The 19,156-nt window shown below is 60.5% G+C and overlaps 1 protein-coding gene across 1 annotated transcript in view; it reads left to right on the plus strand.

Moving 5' to 3' along the window:
• NPR2 (natriuretic peptide receptor 2) overlaps nucleotides 1-19,156 on the plus strand; it is a 469,654-nt gene that overhangs the window by 433,506 nt on the left and 16,992 nt on the right. The window lies entirely within an intron of this gene.

The following is a 19,156-nucleotide window of genomic DNA, read 5'->3' on the forward strand; positions in this document are numbered from 1 at the left end:
ACACTCCACCCTTGGAACACCGCACTCCACCCTTGGAACGCCACACTCCACCCTTGGAACGCCCACACTCCACCTTTTGAACACCGCACTCCACCCTTGGAACGCCCACACTCCACCCTTGGAACGCCACACTCCACCCTTGGAACGCCCACACTCCACCCTTGGAACACCCACACTCCACCCTTGGAACACCCACACTCCACCCTTGGAACGCCACTCTCCGCCCTTGGAACGCCCACACTCCACCCTTGGAACACCCACACTCCACCCTTGGAACGCCACACTCCGCCCTTGGAACGCCCACACTCCACCCTTGGAACACCCACACTCCACCCTTGGAACGCCACACTCCACCCTTGGAACGCCCCACACTCCACCCTTGGAACACCGCACTCCACCCTTGGAACCCCGCATTCCACCCTTGGAACACCCACACTCCACCCTTGGAATGCCCACACTCCACCCTTAGAACGCCAGACTCCGCCCTTGGAACACCCACACTCCACCCTTGGAACGCCACACTCCACCCTTTGGAACGCCACACTCCGCCCTTGGAACGCCCACACTCCACCCTTGGAACACCCACACTCCGCCCTTGGAACACCCACACTGCACCCTTGAAACACCCGCACTCTGCCCTTGGAACGCCCACACTCCACCCTTAGAACACCCACACTACACCCTTAGAACACCCACACTCTGCCCTTGGAACACCCGCACTCCACCCTTGGAACCCCGCACTCTGCCCTTGGAACACCCACACTCCACCCTTGGAACACCGCACTCCACCCTTGGAACGCCACACTCCACCCTTGGAACGCCCACACTCCACCTTTTGAACACCGCACTCCACCCTTGGAACCCCACACTCCACCCTTGGAACGCCACACTCCACCCTTGGAACACCCACACTCCACCCTTGGAAACACCCACACTCCACCCTTGGAACGCCACACTCCACCCTTGGAAACACCCACACTCCACCCTTGGAACACCGCACTCCACCCTTGGAACCCCGCACTCCGCCCTTGGAACGCCACACTCCGCCCTTGGAACGCCCACACTCCACCCTTGGAACACCCACACTCCACCCTTGGAACGCCCACACTCCACCCTTGGAACACCGCACTCCACCCTTGGAACCCCGCACTCCACCCTTGGAACACCCACACTCCACCCTTGGAACGCCCACACTCCACCCTTAGAACGCCACACTCCGCCCTTGGAACACCCACACTCCACCCTTGGAACGCCACACTCCACCCTTGGAACGCCACACTCCGCCCTTGGAACGCCCACACTCCACCCTTGGAACACCCATACTCCACCCTTGGAACGCCACACTCCACCCTTGGAACGCCACACTGCACCCTTGGAACACCGCACTCCACCCTTGGAACCCCGCACTCCACCCTTGGAACACCCACACTCCACCCTTGGAACGCCACACTCCACACTTGGAACACCCACACTCCACCCTTGGAACACCCACACTCCACCCTTGAAACACCATACTCCACCCACCCTTGGAACACCCACACTAAACCCTTGGAACACCTCACTCCACCCTTGGAACCCCGCACTCCGCCCTTGGAACACCCACACTCCACCCTTGGAACACCCACACTCCACCCTTGGAACGCCATACTCCACCCTTGGAACACCCACACTCCACCCTTGGAACACCGCACTCCACCCTTGGAACCCCGCACTCCGCCCTTGGAACACCCACACTCCGCCCTTTGAACACCCACACTGCACCCTTGGAACACCCGCACTCTGCCCTTGGAACGCCCACACTCCACCCTTAGAACACCCACACTCCACCCTTAGAACACCCACACTCTGCCCTTGGAACACCCGCACTCCACCCTTGGAACCCCGCACTCCGCCCTTGGAAACCCCACACTCCACCCTTGGAACACCGCACTCCACCCTTGGAACGCCACACTCCACCCTTGGAACGCCCACACTCCACCCTTGGAACACCGCACTCCACCCTTGGAACCCCGCACTCCACCCTTGGAACACCCACACTCCACCCTTGGAACGCCACACTCCACCCTTGGAACACCCACACTCCACCCTTGGAACACCCACACTCCACCCTTGGAACGCCACACTCCACCCTTGGAACACCCACACTCCACCCTTGGAACACCGCACTCCACCCTTGGAACCCCGCACTCCGCCCTTGGAACACCCACACTCCACCCTTGGAACACCCACACTCCACCCTTGGAACACCCACACTCCACCCTTGGAACCCCACACTCCACCCTTGGAACAGCCACACTCCATCCTTGGAACACCGCACTCCACCCTTGGAACCCCGCACTCCGCCCTTGGAACACCCACACTCCGCCCTTGGAACACCCACACTGCACCCTTGGAACACCCGCACTCTGCCCTTGGAACGCCCACACTCCACCCTTAGAACACCCACACTCCACCCTTAGAACACCCACACTCTGCCCTTTGAACACCCGCACTCCACCCTTGGAACCCCGCACTCCGCCCTTGGAACACCCACACTCCACCCTTGGAACACCACACTCCACCCTTGGAACCCCGCACTCCGCCCTTAGAACAGCCACACTCCACCCTTGGAACACCCACACTCCACCCTTGGAATGCCACACTCCGCCCTTGGAACACCCACACTCCACCCTTGGAACGCCACACTCCACCCTTGGAACGCCACACTCCGCCCTTGGAACACCCACACTCCACCCTTGGAACACCGCACTCCACCCTTGGAATCCCGCCCGCACTCCGCCCTCAGAACAGCCACACTCCACCCTTGGAACACCCACACTCCACCCTTGGAACGCCCACACTCCACCCTTGGAACGCCCACACTCCACCCTTGGAACGCCCACACTCCACCCTTGGAACGCCCACACTCCACCCTTGGAACGCCACACTCCACCCTTGGAACGCCCACACTCCACCCTTGGAACCTCGCACTCCACCCTTGGAACACCCACACTCCACCCTTGGAACGCCACACTCCACCCTTGGAACGCCCACACTCCACCTTTGGAACGCCACACTCCACCCTTGGAACGCCCACACTCCACCCTTGGAACGCCTCCCTGGAGCAGAGCAATTCAACGCAGGGATTTGTGCTGCGTTACTTTGGCTTCATGCAGCTACTCGGGGCCACGGAAGGTAAGTCGCATTGAAGGGATGTGTCGTGCGTGCACCCTGCTGTTTGGTGCAAAAGTGACGCAACCCTTTCATGAATATGGCCGAGTGTCCTTAGGACAGGAGGCGCGCCCAGGGCTGCATGCACTGTCCGGAGAGGGCTGGGATGCTTCCCTAGCCCACTGCAGAGTCCCCCCCACACACATGCGTGAGGCTGAAGGCTGAGCCCCGCCTCCTGCCGGTGCAGAGGAGCACATGGCATGTTGTGACGTGCACACTGCAGAGTCACCCCCCCACACACATGCGTGAGGCTGGAGGCTGAAGGCTGAGCCCCGCCTCCTGCCGGTGCAGGGGAGCACATGACATGTTGTGACGTGCACACTGCAGAGTCCCCCCCCTACACACATGCGTGAGGCTGAAGGCTGAGCCCCGCCTCCTGCCGGTCCAGGGCAGCACATGACATGTTGTGACGTGCACACGGCAGAGTCCCCCCCACACATGCGTGGAGCTGAAGGCTGAGCCCCGCCTCCTGCCGGTGCAGGGGAGCACATGACATGTTGTTACGTGCACACTGCAGAGTCCCCCCACACATGCTTGAGGCTGAAGGCTGAGCCCCACCTCCTGCAGGTCCAGGGCAGCACATGACATGTTGTGACGTGCACACTGCAGAGTCCCCCCACACACATGCGTGAGGCTGAAGGCTGAGCCCTGCCTCCTGCCGGTGCAGGGGAGCACATGACATGTTGTGACGTGCACACTGCAGAGTCCCCCCACACATGCTAGAGGCTGAAGGCTGAGCCCCGCCTTCTGCCGGTCCAGGGCAGCACATGACATGTTGTGACGTGCAGACTGCAGAGTCCCCCCACACATGCTTGAGGCTGAAGGCTGAGCCCCGCCTCCTGCCGGTCCAGGGCAGCACATGACATGTTGTTACGTGCACACTGCAGAGTCCCCCCCCCCACACATGCTTGAGGCTGAAGGCTGAGCCCCGCCTCCTGCCGGTCCAGGGCAGCACATGACATGTTGTGACGTGCACACTGCAGAGTCCCCCCACACATGCTTGAGGCTGAAGGCTGAGCCCCACCTCCTGCAGGTCCAGGGCAGCACATGACATGTTGTGACGTGCAGACTGCAGAGTCCCCCCACACATGCTTGAGGCTGAAGGCTGAGCCCCGCCTCCTGCCGGTGCAGGGCAGCACATGACATGTTGTGACGTGCACACTGCAGAGTCCCCCCACACATGCTTGAGGCTGAAGGCTGAGCCCCGCCTCCTGCCGGTGCAGGGGAGCACATGACATGTTGTGACGTGCACACTGCAGAGTCCCCCCCCACACACATGCGTGAGGCTGAAGGCTGAGCCCCGCCTCCTGCCGGTGCAGGGGAGCACATGACATGTTGTGACGTGCACACTGCAGAGTCCCCCCACACATGCGTGAGGCTGAAGGCTGAGCCCCGCCTCCTGCTGGTGCAGGGCAGCACATGACATGTTGTGACGTGCACACTGCAGAGTCCCCCCCCCCACACATGCGTGAGGCTGAAGGCTGAGCCCCGCCTCCTGCCGGTCCAGGGCAGCACATTACATGTTGTGACGTGCAGACTGCAGAGTCCCCCCCCCCCACACATGCTTGAGGCTGAAGGCTGAGCCCCGCCTCCTGCCGGTCCAGGGCAGCACATGACATGTTGTGACGTGCACACTGCAGAGTCCCCCCCCCCACACATGCGTGAGGCTGAAGGCTGAGCCCCGCCTCCTGCCGGTCCAGGGCAGCACATTACATGTTGTGACATGCACACTGCAGAGTCCCCCCCCACACACATGCGTGAGGCTGAAGGCTGAGCCCCGCCTTCTGCCGGTCCAGGGCAGCACATGACATGTTGTGACGTGCAGACTGCAGAGTCCCCCACACATGCTTGAGGCTGAAGGCTGAGCCCCGCCTCCTGCCGGTCCAGGGCAGCACATGACATGTTGTTACGTGCACACTGCAGAGTCCCCCCCCCACACATGCTTGAGGCTGAAGGCTGAGCCCTACCTCCTGCAGGTCCAGGGCAGCACATGACATGTTGTAACGTGCACACTGCAGAGTCCCCCCACACATGCTTGAGGCTGAAGGCTGAGCCCCGCCTCCTGCCGGTGCAGGGGAGCACATGACATGTTGTAACGTGCACACTGCAGAGTCCCCCCACACATGCTTGAGGCTGAAGGCTGAGCCCCGCCTCCTGCCGGTCCAGGGGAGCACATGACATGTTGTGATGTGCACACTGCAGAGTCCCCCCCCCCCACACACATGCGTGAGGCTGAAGGCTGAGCCCCGCCTCCTGCCGGTGCAGGGGAGCACATGACATGTTGTGACGTGCACACTGCAGAGTCCCCCCACACATGCGTGAGGCTGAAGGCTGAGCCCCGCCTCCTGCCGGTGCAGGGCAGCACATGACATGTTGTGACGTGCAGACTGCAGAGTCCCCCCACACATGCTTGAGGCTGAAGGCTGAGCCCCGCCTCCTGCCGGTCCAGGGCAGCACATGACATGTTGTGACGTGCAAACTGCAGAGTCCCCCCCCACACATGCTTGAGGCTGAAGGCTGAGCCCCACCTCCTGCCGGTCCAGGGCAGCACATGACATGTTGTGACGTGCACACTGCAGAGTCCCCCCCCACACACACATGCGTGAGGCTGAGCCCCGCCTCCTGCCAGTCCAGGGCAGCACATGACATGTTGTGACGTGCACACTGCAGAGTCCCCCCACACATGCTTGAGGCTGAAGGCTGAGCCCCGCCTCCTGCCGGTCCAGGGCAGCACATGACATGTTGTGACGTGCACACTGCAGAGTCCCCCCACACATGCTTGAGGCTGAAGGCTGAGCCCCGCCTCCTGTCGGTCCAGGGCAGCACATGACATGTTGTGACGTGCACACTGCAGAGTCACCCCCCCACACACATGCGTGAGGCTGGAGGCTGAAGGCTGAGCCCCACCTCCTGCAGGTCCAGGGCAGCACATGACATGTTGTGATGTGCACACTGCAGAGTCCCCCCCACACATGCGTGAGGCTGAAGGCTGAGCCCCGCCTCCTGCCGGTGCAGGGCAGCACATGACATGTTGTGATGTGCACACTGCAGAGTCCCCCCCCACACACATGCGTGAGGCTGAAGGCTGAGCCCCGCCTCCTGCAGGTCCAGGGCAGCACATGACATGTTGTGACGTGCACACTGCAGAGTCCCCCCCCACACACATGCGTGAGGCTGAAGGCTGAGCCCCGCCTCCTGCCGGTGCAGGGGAGCACATGACATGTTGTGACGTGCACACTGCAGAGTCCCCCCACACATGCTTGAGGCTGAAGGCTGAGCCCCGCCTCCTGCCGGTCCAGGGCAGCACATGACATGTTGTTACGTGCACACTGCAGAGTCCCCCCCCCCCACACATGCTTGAGGCTGAAGGCTGAGCCCCGCCTCCTGCTGGTGCAGGGGAGCACATGACATGTTGTGACGTGCAGACTGCAGAGTCCCCCCCCCCACACATGCTTGAGGCTGAAGGCTGAGCCCCGCCTCCTGCAGGTCCAGGGCAGCACATGACATGTTGTGACGTGCAGACTGCAGAGTCCCCCCCCCACACACATGCGTGAGGCTGAAGGCTGAGCCCCGCCTCCTGCCGGTGCAGGGGAGCACATGACATGTTGTGACGTGCACACTGCAGAGTCCCCCCACACATGCTTGAGGCTGAAGGCTGAGCCCCGCCTCCTGCCGGTCCAGGGCAGCACATGACATGTTGTGACGTGCACACTGCAGAGTCCCCCCCCCACACACATGCGTGAGGCTGAAGGCTGAGCCCCGCCTCCTGCTGGTGCAGGGGAGCACATGACATGTTGTGACGTGCAGACTGCAGAGTCCCCCCACACATGCGTGGGGCTGAAGGCTGAGCCCCGCCTCCTGCCGGTGCAGGGGAGCACCATGACATGTTGTGACGTGCACACTGCAGAGCCTCCCCCCCCCCCGCCCCCGCATGCTTGAGGCTAAAGGCTGAGCCCCGCCTCCTGCCGGTCCAGGGCAGCACATGACATGTTGTGACGTGCACACTGCAGAGTCCCCCCCCCACACACATGCTTGAGGCTGAAGGCTGAGCCCCGCCTCCTGCCGGTGCAGGGGAGCACATGACATGTTGTGACGTGCACACTGCAGAGTCCCCCCACACATGCTTGAGGCTGAAGGCTGAGCCCCGCCTCCTGCCGGTCCAGGGCAGCACATGACATGTTGTGACGTGCACACAGAGGGCCTCCCCCCCCCCCGCCCCCGCATGCTTGAGGCTAAAGGCTGAGCCCCGCCCTCCTGCCGGTCCAGGGCAGCACATGACATGTTGTGACGTGCACACTGCAGAGTCCCCCACACATGCTTGAGGCTGAAGGCTGAGCCCCGCCTCCTGCCGGTCCAGGGCAGCACATGACATGTTGTGACGTGCACACTGCAGAGCCTCCCCCCCCGCCCCCGCATGCTTGAGGCTAAAGGCTGAGCCCCGCCTCCTGCCGGTCCAGGGCAGCACATGACATGTTGTGACGTGCACACTGCAGAGTCCCCCACACATGTGTGGGGCTGAGGCTGAGCCCCGCCTCCTGCCGGTGCAGGGGAGCACCATGACATGTTGTGACGTGCACACTGCAGAGCCTCCCCCCCCCCCGCCCCCGCATGCTTGAGGCTAAAGGCTGAGCCCCGCCTCCTGCCGGTCCAGGGCAGCACATGACATGTTGTGACGTTGCCACACTGCAGAGTCCCCCACACACTGCGTGGGGCTGAAGGCTGAGCCCCGCCTCCTGCCGGTGCAGGGGAGCACCATGACATGTTGTGACGTGCACACTGCAGAGCCTCCCCCCCCCCCGCCCCCGCATGCTTGAGGCTAAAGGCTGAGCCCCGCCTCCTGCCGGTCCAGGGCAGCACATGACATGTTGTGACGTGCACACTGCAGAGCCCCCCCCCCCGCCCCCGCATGCTTGAGGCTAAAGGCTGAGCCCCGCCTCCTGCCGGTCCAGGGCAGCACATGACATGTTGTGACGTGCACACTGCAGAGTCCCCCCACACATGCTTGAGGCTGAAGGCTGAGCCCCGCCTCCTGCCGGTCCAGGGGAGCACCATGACATGTTGTGACGTGCACACTGCAGAGCCTCCCCCCCCCCGCCCCCGCATGCTTGAGGCTAAAGGCTGAGCCCCGCCTCCTGCCGGTCCAGGGCAGCACATGACATGTTGTGACGTGCACACTGCAGAGTCCCCCCACACATGCGTGAGGCTGAAGGCTGAGCCCCGCCTCCTGCCGGTGCAGGGGAGCACATGACATGTTGTGACGTGCACACTGCAGAGTCCCCCCCCCCACACATGCTTGAGGCTGAAGGCTGAGCCCCGCCTCCTGCCGGTCCAGGGCAGCACATGACATGTTGTGACGTGCACACTGCAGAGTCCCCCCACACATGCTTGAGGCTGAAGGCTGAGCCCCGCCTCCTGCCGGTCCAGGGCAGCACATGACATGTTGGGACGTGCACACTGCAGAGTCCCCCTCCACACACATGCGTGAGGCTGAAGGCTGAGCCCCGCCTCCTGCCGGTGCAGGGGAGCACATGACATGTTGTGACGTGCACACTGCAGAGCCTCCCCCCCCCCGCCCCCGCATGCTTGAGGCTAAAGGCTGAGCCCCGCCTCCTGCCGGTCCAGGGCAGCACATGACATGTTGTGACGTGCACACTGCAGAGTCCCCCCACACATGCTTGAGGCTGAAGGCTGAGCCCCGCCTCCTGCCGGTGCAGGGGAGCACCATGACATGTTGTGACGTGCACACTGCAGAGTCCCCCCCCCCACACATGCTTGAGGCTGAAGGCTGAGCCCCGCCTCCTGCCGGTCCAGGGCAGCACATTACATGTTGTGACGTGCACACTGCAGAGTCCCCCCCCCCACACATGCTTGAGGCTGAAGGCTGAGCCCCGCCTCCTGCCGGTCCAGGGCAGCACATGACATGTTGTGACGTGCACACTGCAGAGTCCCCCCCACACATGCGTGGAGCTGAAGGCTGAGCCCCGCCTCCTGCCGGTGCAGGGGAGCACATGACATGTTGTTACGTGCACACTGCAGAGTCCCCCCACACATGCTTGAGGCTGAAGGCTGAGCCCCACCTCCTGCAGGTCCAGGGCAGCACATGACATGTTGTGACGTGCACACTGCAGAGTCCCCCCACACATGCTTGAGGCTGAAGGCTGAGCCCCACCTCCTGCAGGTCCAGGGCAGCACATGACATGTTGTGACGTGCACACTGCTGAGTCCCCCCACACATGCTTGAGGCTGAAGGCTGAGCCCCACCTCCTGCAGGTCCAGGGCAGCACATGACATGTTGTGACGTGCACACTGCAGAGTCCCCCCCCTACACACATGCGTGAGGCTGAAGGCTGAGCCCCGCCTCCTGCCGGTCCAGGGCAGCACATGACATGTTGTGACGTGCACACGGCAGAGTCCCCCCCAGACATGCGTGGAGCTGAAGGCTGAGCCCCGCCTCCTGCCGGTGCAGGGGAGCACATGACATGTTGTTACGTGCACACTGCAGAGTCCCCCCACACATGCTTGAGGCTGAAGGCTGAGCCCCACCTCCTGCAGGTCCAGGGCAGCACATGACATGTTGTGACGTGCACACTGCAGAGTCCCCCCCACACACACATGCGTGAGGCTGAAGGCTGAGCCCCGCCTCCTGCCGGTGCAGGGGAGCACATGACATGTTGTGACGTGCACACTGCAGAGTCCCCCCCCCCACACATGCTTGAGGCTGAAGGCTGAGCCCCGCCTCCTGCCGGTCCAGGGCAGCACATGACATGTTGTGACGTGCACACTGCAGAGTCCCCCCACACATGCTTGAGGCTGAAGGCTGAGCCCCGCCTCCTGCCGGTCCAGGGCAGCACATGACATGTTGGGACGTGCACACTGCAGAGTCCCCCTCCACACACATGCGTGAGGCTGAAGGCTGAGCCCCGCCTCCTGCCGGTGCAGGGGAGCACATGACATGTTGTGACGTGCACACTGCAGAGCCTCCCCCCCCCCGCCCCCGCATGCTTGAGGCTAAAGGCTGAGCCCCGCCTCCTGCCGGTCCAGGGCAGCACATGACATGTTGTGACGTGCACACTGCAGAGTCCCCCCACACATGCTTGAGGCTAAAGGCTGAGCCCCGCCTCCTGCCGGTCCAGGGCAGCACATGACATGTTGTGACGTGCACACTGCAGAGTCCCCCCACACATGCTTGAGGCTGAAGGCTGAGCCCCGCCTCCTGCCGGTCCAGGGCAGCACATGACATGTTGGGACGTGCACACTGCAGAGTCCCCCTCCACACACATGCGTGAGGCTGAAGGCTGAGCCCCGCCTCCTGCCGGTGCAGGGGAGCACATGACATGTTGTGACGTGCACACTGCAGAGCCTCCCCCCCCCGCCCCCGCATGCTTGAGGCTGAAGGCTGAGCCCCGCCTCCTGCCGGTCCAGGGCAGCACATGACATGTTGTTACGTGCACACTGCAGAGTCCCCCCACACATGCTTGAGGCTGAAGGCTGAGCCCCACCTCCTGCAGGTCCAGGGCAGCACATGACATGTTGTGACGTGCACACTGCAGAGTCCCCCCCACACACACATGCGTGAGGCTGAAGGCTGAGCCCCGCCTCCTGCCGGTGCAGGGGAGCACATGACATGTTGTGACGTGCACACTGCAGAGTCCCCCCCCCCACACATGCTTGAGGCTGAAGGCTGAGCCCCGCCTCCTGCCGGTCCAGGGCAGCACATGACATGTTGTGACGTGCACACTGCAGAGTCCCCCCACACATGCTTGAGGCTGAAGGCTGAGCCCCACCTCCTGCAGGTCCAGGGCAGCACATGACATGTTGTGACGTGCAGACTGCAGAGTCCCCCCACACATGCTTGAGGCTGAAGGCTGAGCCCCGCCTCCTGCCGGTCCAGGGCAGCACATGACATGTTGTGACGTGCACACTGCAGAGTCCCCCCCCCCACACATGCTTGAGGCTGAAGGCTGAGCCCCACCTCCTGCAGGTCCAGGGCAGCACATGACATGTTGTGACGTGCACACTGCAGAGTCCCCCCCACACACACATGCGTGAGGCTGAAGGCTGAGCCCCGCCTCCTGCCGGTGCAGGGGAGCACATGACATGTTGTGACGTGCACACTGCAGAGTCCCCCCCCCCACACATGCTTGAGGCTGAAGGCTGAGCCCCGCCTCCTGCCGGTCCAGGGCAGCACATGACATGTTGTGACGTGCACACTGCAGAGTCCCCCCACACATGCTTGAGGCTGAAGGCTGAGCCCCGCCTCCTGCCGGTCCAGGGCAGCACATGACATGTTGTGACGTGCACACTGCAGAGTCCCCCCCACACACACATGCGTGAGGCTGAAGGCTGAGCCCCGCCTCCTGCCGGTGCAGGGGAGCACATGACATGTTGTGACGTGCACACTGCAGAGTCCCCCCCCCCCACACATGCTTGAGGCTGAAGGCTGAGCCCCGCCTCCTGCCGGTCCAGGGCAGCACATGACATGTTGTGACGTGCACACTGCAGAGTCCCCCCACACATGCTTGAGGCTGAAGGCTGAGCCCCGCCTCCTGCCGGTCCAGGGCAGCACATGACATGTTGGGACGTGCACACTGCAGAGTCCCCCTCCACACACATGCGTGAGGCTGAAGGCTGAGCCCCGCCTCCTGCCGGTGCAGGGGAGCACATGACATGTTGTGACGTGCACACTGCAGAGCCTCCCCCCCCCCGCCCCCGCATGCTTGAGGCTAAAGGCTGAGCCCCGCCTCCTGCCGGTCCAGGGCAGCACATGACATGTTGTGACGTGCACACTGCAGAGTCCCCCCACACATGCTTGAGGCTAAAGGCTGAGCCCCGCCTCCTGCCGGTCCAGGGCAGCACATGACATGTTGTGACGTGCACACTGCAGAGTCCCCCCACACATGCTTGAGGCTGAAGGCTGAGCCCCGCCTCCTGCCGGTCCAGGGCAGCACATGACATGTTGGGACGTGCACACTGCAGAGTCCCCCTCCACACACATGCTTGAGGCTGAAGGCTGAGCCCCGCCTCCTGCCGGTGCAGGGGAGCACATGACATGTTGTGACGTGCACACTGCAGAGCCTCCCCCCCCCGCCCCCGCATGCTTGAGGCTAAAGGCTGAGCCCCGCCTCCTGCCGGTCCAGGGCAGCACATGACATGTTGTGACGTGCACACTGCAGAGTCCCCCCACACATGCGTGGGGCTGAAGGCTGAGCCCCGCCTCCTGCCGGTCCAGGGCAGCACATGACATGTTGTGACGTGCACACTGCAGAGTCCCCCCACACATGCGTGGGGCTGAAGGCTGAGCCCCGCCTCCTGCCGGTGCAGGGCAGCACATGACATGTTGGGACGTGCACACTGCAGAGTCCCCCCACACATGCGTGGGGCTGAAGGCTGAGCCCCGCCTCCTGCCGGTCCAGGGCAGCACATGACATGTTGTGACGTGCACACTGCAGAGCCTCCCCCCCCCCGCCCCCGCATGCTTGAGGCTAAAGGCTGAGCCCCGCCTCCTGCCGGTCCAGGGCAGCACATGACATGTTGTAACGTGCACACTGCAGAGTCCCCCCCACACATGCGTGAGGCTGAGCCCCGTCTCCTGCCGGTGCAGGGCAGCACATGACATGTTGTGACGTGCACACTGCAGACGAGAAGCAACAGAAAACAAAACACGCTTCTGGGTCATTTAATTAGCTCCAGCACGGAGTGTTCAAAGATTATGAGCCGGCACTGTGGGTTAATAATTAATCCCAGAGTCGTCCTCCCAGAGCTGCCCCCTGCAGAGCCATGCGTGGACTTCCTGTGGGAACCCTGTCAGGAGCTCGGGGTAGTCAGGGGATACTGGACCCCACTTGTAACAATGGGAGCCTTTTACCTCTGGGGGCGGGCGGGGGGTTACCTTACTACTGACCCCAAAGTGAGCACCAGAAACTCCCTTTCGCACTTGACCTTCAGGGCAGCAAGGGCAAACACTCCAAGGCTTGATCAGGGAGGGGGAGGGGGTCGAAAGAAAAATCAATGAAACATCGCATCCCAATCCATCGATCATTGCCAATCAGTGCTCCTAATCAAGAAGAAAAACACTTCAACCAGGAAAGACAACTAAACACTACACAGGGAGTAAAGCCAGCAAAAAGAATGCACCTGCTGAGCCCTGAAATGTTAATGCTGGTCTAAAACTATTCCCAGCCCCTCCCCCACCCAACACAATCAAGGAGCAAAGACACCTGCAGGAGCCCACAGGGGTCAGAAGGGATATCTTCCTCCCACTCCCCCCGGCCAGTGGCTGTGTGCTCAGCAGTGATGCCACCCAGGGCACTTCTAGTATAGTTTGTCTCTACTCCTGTGTTGGCACAAGTTCTCTTTTCCTCCACAGTTCTAGGTTCCCTTTGGTATCTCTGCGAGGTCGATGAGCGGCACTCCCTGCGGTGCGTTGTAGGCTCACCTGGACTCAGGTGTGGACTGTGGGTGCACGAGAGAAGGTTCTGTGATGGAGAGGCAGTGCTCGTCCCTGCCCTGGCCTGGTGGTCGCCTCAAGCGCCCTTTAGCAATGCAGTGTCACACTACTGTGATCCTCCAGGACCGCTGAGGGTGGCAGAGCTGGCACAGATAGCCGTGGACACCCTACTCATGCCTCCTGGAGAAAGGCAGGTCTCCTTGGGTCTTCCCTGGACCTTAGGCTTCAATCCTCCAGCCTGAGGCACAGCCGAGATGTTGACGTGATGAACCTCTGATTGCGACTGAGACTCATTGCAACGCCATGTCATGGCAGGCGCTGGTTCATGTGGTCGAACATGAACCACTAATCGCGGTTGTACCAAGTCATCACTGCGCTTCTCTACAATTCTGATTTTACCCATCTCCAGTCACTTTCTCCAAGGCTCTGTGGACAACTAGGGGGGAGTACAAGGGCCACAAATTCAAGCACTGATTCAGTGGGTTGGCGAGGGTCACACGGCTTCGCTGCACGGCTTGGAGGTGCAGATCTTGCCCCGGGCTAGAGAAGGCCCACCTTGGGTTTTGCTGCCCAGCTCTTCATATCCTTCCTTTTTTGGGTAGTTCATCCTTCATGCAGAGGTACCTCAAGCACCCATCCTCAGCAGCCAGTTGGTTCCTTCCTTCAATGCAGCTCAGGATGCAGAACTTCCAGGTTCCTTTTCCTAAACCTGGTAAAGAGGAGCTGCGGTCACCGAAGCACCGAAGTCTTTCTTGGGCCCTCATGAATGCTCTACGGCAAGTCTTGGCACATAGAAAGGGGTCTCTGCCCCACACCTATACCAAGTGTACAGTTTGTGTATTCCACAGCAGTTCAGGGATTGGGTTCAGGCGGTTCGTGTCTTGTGAATATTTCTACCAGACTAGTCAATACACAATCTCTGTCGTCTGGTTTCAGCATGAAGGAGCAGTGGTGCTGAGGGCTCCCTTTAGGGTCACCCAGAGAAAGGTGCAGAAGAGGGAGAGGCCTCTGAGCTCATTGGCCTCTCAACATGTTGAGGGAAACACATCATGGGAAGAATGGAGCAAGAGCGGGGCATGGGATGTCCATAATACATAAAAAGGGCCGGGGCCTCGGACCACCTCTCTGCAACGCAGTCCTGGGGCACAAACTGGAGGTACCTGGCGGGCTTGTTGGCCCCCAGGGACCCTCAGGATAGAAGGGGAATTTATCCCCCAACTTAAAATGTGCCACACGGTGAGTTTGCACAGTGGTGCAGGGAGGGGAGCGGGGCCTGATGTGACAAGTGTGCAAACCCATTCCGTGGCGTGTTGTAAGTTGGGGGATTAAGTCCCCTCGAATCCTGAGGGTCCCTGGGGGCCAACTTGCCCAACAGGTACCTCCAGTGAGCGCCACAGAGCTGCGTTGCCGAGAGGTGTAAAAAGGGGTGTGGCCTTGGACCACCTCTCTGCCACGCAGGCCTGTGGTGCTTACTGGAGGTACCTGGTGGGCTAGCGGCCCCCAGGGACACTGAGGATTTGAGGGGACTTAATCCCCCAACTTACAACATGCTGAGGGGCCCGTTTGTACAGAGGTGCAGGGAGGGGGTGGGGCCTGATATAAGTAGTTAGCAATCCTGCTGTGTGGGACTTACTGGTGGTAATAAAAGGGTAAGTTGGCCCCCAAGGTTGACGTTGGGGGCTAACTACTCCTCCTCTTACCTTCAGTAAATCCCACACAGTGGGATTGCTAAGAGGTGTTTCGGAGGCCACGCTCACCTTTCTCCACCACTCTGGAAAGGCGACTGGTATGTTATAGTTAGAAATTAGCACTGCCACATTTTCCATTTGGGATCACTTGGAACTGATGCCCCTTCCCACCCACAACCACTTCTCAACCCCTAAATCCATTGTAGGGCGCTCCTTCTCACCCCTGGCGGCCAAAGCTTGGAACGACCTTCCTCTGCACCTGAGGACCTCCTCATCGCTCCGGGAATTGGGGAAAGAACTCAAGACGCGGCTGTTCAAATAAACTGATCACCTCAAAGCAGCTCGCGACTCCAGCGCCTTGAGACCCTCACGGGTGGTTTGCTGCACTTTATAAATCCTGATTGATTGATTGATTGATTGATTAGTTGGCTTTAGACACATTTTCCGATTGCTGCGGTCTGGTGGAAGTTGCTGGCATCTCTGGAGTCAAAAGAATGTTATGTGCACCACCTAGGGTGTGCACCCCCTTGGGTGTGCACCAGATTGGGTGCGCACCACCTAGGGTGTGCACCCCCTTGGGGCTGCAGGAGACGCTACTTTAGATAATAGCTCAAAAACTGACCAGAAAGGGGTGATAATTCTGAGTAGCCAAGGGAGAGCTAGGGGAATGGACCAGGCAGCCAGTTGATATCAGTGATGGTATATTCTTTGTTGGTGGCAATGTACTGACGTCAGGCTGCTCCTTCTCCCATTTCCATTGCAGAAGGTTTGGGGCTCCAGTTGTTTTGGCCCTAATACTGCAAATAGTCCCCAATAGATGCCCATCTATAGATCTCTCCACAGTGAAGAAGAGCGGTCATTGTCACTTCAGCTTTGCTCAGGCAGCCGGCGATTCCCACTGAGTCGCTGCTAATCCCCCCTCTTGTTGTTCCGGTGCTTGTGCTACCAAAATATCATTGTGAGGATTTCGTATGACCTGAATATCATGGGCTAATATTGTCTATAAAATACATAAAAAACAATTTTTCAAATATAAATAATAAAGTCTACATCCACTGGGACAATATGTTTGTAAAGAAAATTCTAAACAATATTTAGGACACAATGTTTGCATCAGCCGATATTTCTGTGTGCTATATTCCGACACACAACCCACCCATCACATCATTTGGATGCTTTGAAATGTACCATCTCAGGTTCTGCAGCATTTCACCTCATTTAAAGAACAGGCAAAATAGCTCATTCTAAAACACCAACTGTTGGACAGGCCTCGTGGAAGGCCCGCTCCCTCCCCGCATGATAGGGCCTGGACACCGGCTCTCCCGGGATCCCCAGAAAGAACCATCCCGGAAACCCACCGAGGCAACCCGCAACCCGTCCCCAACGGGACTCCAGCTCCCGAACACCCCAGTATCGGCTGGCCTGGGCCCCCGTCAGCACCATTGCCCCGGCCCAGCCGCCATCTTTGGACACTGCATCACGAGGCCGCGTGGCCTCGGCTCAACCCCAACCCTGGGCCTGGCCAGGCCCCGACATCGAGGCACCACCATCCACCCAGGAGGTGAAGAGACCACTTGGCAGGTCAATGGGAGAAGGAGTGTCGATGGCTCTCCCCCGCCAGGTGTCGATCGCCCCCGGCCTCCCCGGGCCCTGGCTCCACCCCCCTGCTGGGTGTCTGGACTCCCTCATCCCGGACCTCCTGACCTCCAAGAGGCGAGGGTCCGGACATCAAAGGAGACCAGACCTATAACTGGGGCAGCCCCAGAGCAGGAAGGCAGTTGTATCCTGGAGTCGAGAGACACTGAGAAGAACTCATCCTTGACGGACTGCTGGCGCTGCCGCAGCCCTGCCTTGTGAACCCATCTCTGAAGCCTGCTGGCGCTGCCGCGGCCCTCTGCAACGTGCACCTTCGTCTTGGCCTGCTGGCGCTGCCGCGGCCCATCCTTGTGAACCATCGCCTTGGCCTGCTGGCGCTGCCGCGGCCCTCCTCATTGTAAAGCATTCGTCCTGGCCTGCTGGCGCTGCCGCGGCCCTCCTTGCCGAGAACTATCATCCTAGCCTGCTGGCGCTGCCGCAGCCCTCCTTGCCGAGAACTATCATCCTAGCCTGCTGGCGTTGCCGCGGCACGACCTTGCAGACCCCTAAGCTCGAGGATTGTGAGCTCCTTCTTGCCGCCCCTGTACCAGACCGGTACCAAGACTGTCCCGCTACCCCTTCCCCTACAGAGACTAGAATTGGGAGGATCCTCGTGTCCTGCCCCCACTGTATCGTTGATAACCTTGCCTCAAGAACCTTATATAAAAGTGTGTAATTCTCATCCTTGTGTGGTGTCCATTTGTGGGGGGGAAGTTACTTGTCTGTACGATCGCCGGAGACGGCCCTCACCGGAGGCCTCTCCCCCTGTACTCGGCCGACCCTCCGGGTCCCCGTCTAACATTGGTGGCCAGCGGCGCGATCCGAACCAACGCATAATCGTACAGAGAGTAACTCAACCCACGACACAACCACAATGTCAACGAAAGAGAGCGGAACCACGGAAAAATTCCAGATGGAAAAACTAGAAGAATACAACCACAGAGAACTGAAACAATTCTGCATAGAACTAGGCATTGCTACCACAGGACTGAGCACGAAAGAGGACTTCAAAAACGCCCTGGAATCTTGGGCGAAGACGGGTACGGCCGTACCCCAAAACCAAAGCCTCGAGACACCCGAAACAAGCACCACACCGACGGAAGAAAGAAGATCGGGTCTCTCCCCAGAGGAGGTCCGAGAACGGGAAAAAAGCAGGCTCCATGAATTGGAACTGGCTCGACTTCGTTTAGATGGAGAACTCAAATTGGCGGAACAAAAAATAACGTTGGAACACTTGCGGCTCCGAGAGAAACAAAGACAGAGAGAGTTAGAAGAGAAAAAGCTAGCCTATGAACATGAGCGCAACCTAAAAGAACTAGAGATTCGGAAACAGAACAACGATCTCGGGGTCCCCGAGCGCCCGAACACTCCTGCCACTACAGACCCCAAGGTCCACATCCCCAAGGATGCCGTCAGAGAGTATTACCGGAACGATGATATCCAGCAATGGTTCAAAGCCTACGAGGTTGCCATGACCTCCCACCGGATTCCCCGGAGCGACTGGGGAGCCGGGTTATGGGGGAGGTTTGTCAACGAAGGGCGAGACGCCCTGCTGCAACTCCCGGACCATCAGATGATGTCCTACGACCACATGAAGGCCGCCCTCCTCACTCGATACGGACTCACGCCCGAGATGTACCGCCAGCGGTTCCGCGACTGCAAGCGGATCCCGGGTACAACCTGGGTGGAGTACGTGAACTTCTTTAGCCGAGCCTTCGAGGGGTGGATCAAGGGCAGCAAAGTGACCACTTACGAGCAACTCTTCGACCTTATTGTGTGGGAGCACCTTTCTAACAACTGCTTCGTCGAGCTCAGGCAGCACCTCCTCGACAGTAAACTGACTGAACCTCGGCAACTCGCCGCCGAAGCTGACCGATGGGAAAGCACCCGAGTTGCCCGAAACGGGCCCAGCAACCAGAACAGAGCCGCCCAAGGACCCCATCGCCCCCGAGGGGGAGGAGGAGGCCAGGGTCGGGGCAGAGACGCCGTCCCGGTGGCTCCCGCCAGCAATGCCCCGCCCCCGGCCGGCAGGGGAAACCTCCCGATGCGTCCAGGTTTCCGGGCCAACGTTACTTGCCACCGATGCCAGCGACCCGGTCACTACGCCAATGATCCCAACTGCCCGAAGAACCAGAACCCTATGCCCTGCCAGGTCGCTGCCACCGCCCTGAGGGAA

This window comes from Lissotriton vulgaris, chromosome 3_1 (genome assembly GCF_964263255.1).
Source record: "Lissotriton vulgaris chromosome 3_1, aLisVul1.2, whole genome shotgun sequence".
Lineage (NCBI taxonomy): Eukaryota > Metazoa > Chordata > Amphibia > Caudata > Salamandridae > Lissotriton > Lissotriton vulgaris.